This window comes from Cucurbita moschata, unplaced genomic scaffold (assembly GCF_002738365.1).
Source record: "Cucurbita moschata cultivar Rifu unplaced genomic scaffold, Cmos_1.0 Cmo_Scf00085, whole genome shotgun sequence".
NCBI classification, from domain to species: Eukaryota; Viridiplantae; Streptophyta; class Magnoliopsida; order Cucurbitales; family Cucurbitaceae; genus Cucurbita; species Cucurbita moschata.
Window position 1 is genome coordinate 310,007 of NW_019268601.1, and position 6,244 is coordinate 316,250.

The 6,244-nt window shown below is 35.3% G+C and overlaps 1 non-coding gene across 1 annotated transcript; it reads left to right on the forward strand.

Annotated features, from left to right (window-relative positions):
- Nucleotides 1–5,541: 5,541 nt before the first annotated feature.
- Nucleotides 5,542–5,647, forward strand: LOC111439066. Its single transcript, XR_002709751.1, has one exon. It is a non-coding gene; the product is annotated as a U6 spliceosomal RNA (small nuclear RNA).
- Nucleotides 5,648–6,244: the final 597 nt, after the last annotated feature.

Here is a 6,244-nt window from a genome sequence, read left to right on the forward strand (position 1 = left end):
GATCTATCGGTTAGTTGGATGGTGACTGTAGTTGGCCTAGCCTCACTAATCCCTAACTTCTTATAAATGGACAGAGGTATTAAGTTGATGCTCCACCTAACTCCTTTCGTTAAATTGATATACAAGAATAGTGAATGAGATTTTATTTTTCCGTTAGTGAGATTTTATTTTTTAGAATTGCACTCTACTTTTCATTTAGTGTCACCCCCTTAAATTCTTCCAGCTTCCTCCTATTAGTGAGTACATCCTACAAGAATTTTACATAATTTGGCATTTTCTTCTCCGCTTCCACCCGTGGTATGATTATATGAAAATTGACTTCCTCTTTCTTTTTATTCTCTGTGGAAAAGGAGGTGTTGTATATACATTCTACTCTTTTCTTCATTGTTGACTATAGTTTGCATTTTAGGAGACTACTATTTTAGCATAATTTTTGTTTTTGATCCTTTTGTTTAGCAGTTTCCTCTCCTTTCTCTGCTATATATCAACTAATTCTTGTGAGTGACTGTTATTGTGTTCTTTAATTTCACCTCCTCTACTGGGTATTTCTTTCCTGATTCTTGATTATATTGGTTGACATTGCTCAATGCCTTTTCTTTTTGGTATTTCGGTATCTGCTGGCAGCTTTCCAAGATATGTATTCTGTAACTCAGTTGCTAATTGATCTACTTGAATTTCTAAATTTTGCAAGGATGTTCGTAGACTATGTATCAGAGCATCATTGTTTATTTTTTTTTTCATATATTTCTTTATTAGGTGGCTCAATAGAGTTGTTCCATGTATGTATTGAGCAAGGCTAGTTCCTTTTCCTTAGGCATTGGCTTGCGATCATATGCCATTTGATTTTGTAGTCCAAAGCCTAGATGGTAATTTACCTTAGTGGCATTTGTTGATTGTATGAGTTTTGTCACTTCCATGAAAAGTTTGGATGGTTTCTCCACCCTATATTATAAATGTTTGAGAATAGATTATTTTTCTGATTGTTACTTTGATTTTCCACATAAAAAATTAAAGTCGGATTACTTGGTCATGGATTAAAAGTGTGTTCTTCTCCACAATATACACAAGATTCAGATGTTGTTTGAGTCATTACAACAACAGTTTCGACTAGTGCATTAGTCATTGAACCTTGTCCCAATGCTAGGTTTTGTAAAATATAGGTCACCGAAGCTAATTGAGCATATAGAGGTCAAAACATCAACTTCAATTACTCATCTAGTCTTTTTCTCTATTGCGCCTTTTCCGTTTTCCCCTTTGGTGGCCTCCTCTTCTTTTTAAGTAACCATTCCTTCTTATACTGTTTGTTTCTTTCCATTTGGGGCTGAGAAAGAATAAGTCGTCCACCTAGGACGTTCCTAATTGGGTAGTTAATGACCCTGGTGGCTTGATGATTTGGATTATAATTTCCATGTCATCCCCAAAAAAATTTCTTTTCGAATTGCTTTAACATCAGCGTGAGCAATTTGTACATGATCATCGCCGATAGGTTTGTTTCTAGATTTGTTACAACATCATGGTTCAACATAAATGTTCTGAAATTTTACCAAATAACTCAATGAAGTGTACAATTAGACTCATTTATGCAAATTGATATTTTTTTCATGTTGAACCATAATGAACAATTTCATGGTTACTAATCCGAACAAATTGAGCAATTAATAAGAAAAAGGTGAGTATGAGTACAAAATTAAGTACAAAAAGGCTTGGTATAACTCTACTTTTGAAGAGTTATCACCCTCCTCCGGTTAGAACAATAACCTACCTACCTAAGGAACTACCTGCCATATTTCCTTTCAAACTAAGACTTAACTACCGACTCACACCCGCTCTCAGGTATAACAATACAAGGTCATGGCTCCCCACTTGGTACAATCATGCTATCTCTGTAGTATACCCTCTATGACTCTTAGGATTCCCTATGAGTGACAACTGAACTCTGTATATCCAATACATCCTAACCCCTCTTAGCTAGTTTACGAATGCGGAAAGCGCTATTATCGTTCTTACAAAATATCTAGTCATCCCAATGTTTTGTAGAATCCAAAACTGGGTTCTAGGATCATAATAACGAAGCAATAGCTTATGGTCTATATGATTATTACAGATATTATAGAGCACATTCCATCATCCAATAACAATACTTGGAATAAACAGGATCCCAAACCTTAAATCATGCATTTATAAACGCGAATATATATACATCATGCTCAACCCAAGGGATAATGTATCAACCAAGGCATGCTGAAAAGCTTCTAATCATATGAATTTTATGAGGGTTCTCAATTATGCATTGTGGAAGATGTAAGATAAAATAATGTACCAAACCGTTAACTTTTAGGTTTTCAAGACTCAGTTATCATGGTATTAGGTCAAATAACCTCCAAAAACATGATTTTTAATAATTTTTCCATGGTCCTAATTGACCCTACAATTACTTTTATGAAACATACTCCATACTACAATTATTTTGGGATCACTATTCATGGTCTTTCCGAAACTAAATTTTTTTTCAAATTGCTTGAATATATGCCCGAGTCTAATTTGGTAAACATCAAACATTATTGTGAGAGCCAGTCTAAAAATAGGTGAACCGACCCAAATAGTAAGCAAAGGTCATTCCATGTAGCCATTTACCTGTTCGATCGTGTTAGAGTTCACTTTTCACAACCTTTTCGGAGCTGGTTTTTCCTCAAATTTCTTGAGAATATCCAAAGTTGAATCTATTTTCTATAATATTAAAAATTATTGTAAGACCAGTATAAAAAGAGAGGAACGGATCTAAAAAATGTACAAATATAAGAAAAGGCAATAAAATGATGTGGTAGATTCCTACGTTACCACATCACTCATCCTCTACCTTTTGTCTTTACGATACACGCGACAAAGACCACTTCCCCACCTCTGTAACTCATTCGTTCTCTAGTGAGTCTATGACCATCTCTAAGACCTATGTACGATTGATCATTTGAGACTCATTTTAATTTTTTGGTTCAAAAACCACAAAAATATGTTGAAACAAAGTAGGTTGCTCGGTACTGGCTTACCTAGAAAATCAAGTCAAGTTGTCCTCAATTTCGGCGATTGAGAGCTTATCTCCTCTCAACTTCTTCAGTGACTTAGTTCCTTAATTTGTCCTAAAGCTAGTGGTATAAGACCCAACCGATGGAGAACGAATTTTGTGGATAAAGTTCTGAAGTTCCAAAGTTCCAAAATTTGTTACTCACCGAAAGTCAACTTTTTAATTCTTCGGTTCTAGCGACTTTTAGCTTATGGTTTCTTTAGTAAATATGTTTCTTTTCTTGCCACAAAGCAATGCAAATAAGTTTTAAGGGGGAATTTCTCAATTTTTAGAAACTTAAGTTGAGCCTTCCTCAAGTTATTTTTCTTCAAGCCCTTTATTAAAAATCTTTCTATTTGAGCTCAATAAACTTCAGGAATAGATTAGACATGCTAGTTTTTACGAAATCAAAACCGATCAAATTCTAGATTTCTTATTGATGTGGCTCAAATGACGTTTTGTAAATCTCTTTTTTATGAACCTAAAGAGACCAAAATCTCGAAGAGGTCTATAGAGGAAGAATTTAAAAAAAAAAAAAAAAAAACAGTGAGTAAGCATACCCATAATCTAACTTTCAAAAAACAGTAAGTAAGCATACCCATAATCTAACTTTCGATAAGTCTCGTTACTTTTGACTTTTTAAAAATTGGTCAAAGTAGTGACCTAGGGTTGTGCTCTTTCCAGCAAGAATAATTTGAGCTTCTAATTCATATATTAAGGTTTAAAAATCTAGGGTTTATAGGAGGTGGTGTTTGAGGATGTGAGGTTAAAACATGTAAATTCAATCATTTTCATACCATTTATGTGTTCTCAAATTTGAATTCAACCAATGAGAGTCTTCCACTTGCCAAACATCCCATGGTTGATAATTTTTGTAATTATCCCAAACTTTTTCTTTAATTATTCATTATTAATTTGGTAATTATCTCAAAAAAATCATCATTTGATACCCAAAATATCAATTTGTCATCTTATGAGCTAGCTTCCAAATAAGCCATTATCGAGGGGCTTAATTTTCAATTTGGTTAACTATGGGCCATTTTTACAATTTCCCACTTTGTAGAGCTATCTTTATAAATTTGGTTTATTACGAGGGGTCTGACTACAGGCTAGCACTCACTTATGCTGCTGGAAACCAACAAAAAAAAATGAGTGTGTATATAGTATCTTGCTCTACGCATCCATACAGAACACGTACTAGAGAAGAATCTTGTGTTCGTGACATACAACATACAACACACTTTGAGGGTTTCACTTTCCACCCTCAATTACAGATTTACGCTAGTGCGACCCTATTCAGGAGGCCTGATGCCGTGTTCACATTCACTGGGGGCACTCATCATGAGTCAACTACATGTGTAGTCCCAAGTCTGTTTTCATGATCGGTTTATAGAATTGCGATCTTAGTCTTTATCCCATTCCTAAACTTAATTGGAGCACTAACCCTAAGCCATCGACCTGTGTAACCCCAAATCTTTTCCAAGGCTAGTTTACAAAATCGTAACTTCTTCCTTACCCGTTTGTACACTCAATAGAAGTTCTCATCTCGAGCAAACTACCCATGTAATCTCAAGTCCTTCTTCAAGATCAATTTTCATGATTGCAACGTCGGCCTTGACTCGACCCTACACTCAATAATAGCTAGTGACTTTTGGGTTCTGATGATATTGTTCATACTATTGTTAAGTTTTCTTAATCATTATTAAATGTCATGGACGGTTATTAAGTCCTTAAGGGCATCTAGGTTATTTAGTTCTCATCTCGCATTTTTTAGGATGCTAGGGGTTAGCTCCTCGGGGCTAGTTCAATCTCTGGGTGCACCCAAGTCTAGACATATGATCGATACTCATAATCCTAGAGTGCTCGATCTATTAGAAATGTACTGGCCTAGGTCAACATGTAAACCGCTCTAGCTCTAGTGCCATAATCTTAGCTTGGTTCACTCATGCATACTTTGTTAGGGAGATATTTCTATCAATCACCTAAAGCACGGAAAACATAATCTACTCATTAATGCATGCTTAATAGGCAGATATTCATATCAATCAGTAAAGAAATCATAATCTAAACATTCAAACAAACTCAATGGGGAAATAACACCCATTAGTCACGCATACCACATATTATAGTATCTTATCCTCCATTCTAGCACAACGGAAAACATAAAAATCGATATGCATCATAAATTCTCATCCTAGGGGCATTTCATTAATTTTCATTAACATATATAGCATTTTCATCCAAATAGCCCTTTTAGAGTCCTAAACATGCATAATCTACCACTTAAGGCAAGATATGCTCGCATGCTCGTATGTCCTTGCGCAAGCATTACTTTTGAAGAGTACGAATGATTATTTATATGGATGACGCATGCCATGCCGAGCTAGCTTTTCCTTGTGTTAGGAGATTCAAATTTTTTAAAATTTCTCTAGTATAACCTAATTCAAATCATAATGAGGTTAACAACGAAATCGAGAAGAACAATCGAATAGAGGTCAAAACATGTAAAAATTGGAACGATACAGAGGTGATTAGCTTGGCCCCTGTAGAAGGATGACACACACCAATTGAGAAATGGTCCAAATTTTTTTGTAAATCAGAGTGGCATTGCGGAAGAGTGATGGGCACATAACCCATAGGTCCCAGGATTGAAACCTGGCTTTGATTTCAATTGTAATGTCCTGAACTTCAAAGAATCCCTTGATGACTTATTATTGATGAGTACGCTGTTTCATGACATTACTCATAATACGAGAGTGCTCGATCTATTAGAAAAAAACATAATCTACTCGTTCATGCATGCTTATTAGGGATATATTTCTTTATAAATCAGAGTGGCGCAGTGGAAGCGTGGTCACTCATAGGTCCCAAGATCGAAACTTTTTGATATGATGCACAACGCCGAAACACCAGAGAATGCTAGCCCGACGATTCAAATGACAGGTCCCATTCATGTTTGTGGGGTCACTTACTGAGTATAAAATACTCAAGCATGATTGACGCTACCTTTCAGGTAAAGGTTGCACGATTGGCGACGACATCGCAAGTGATTGTATATAGGACATGATTATATTTAATATTTACCTTAAACCATTTTCTTAAACATGTAAGCCCATAACATTCTTTTATGGAGATGATTTAATTGATTATTTCTGCATAAGAAGTTACGTTACGGTAGCGACTTTA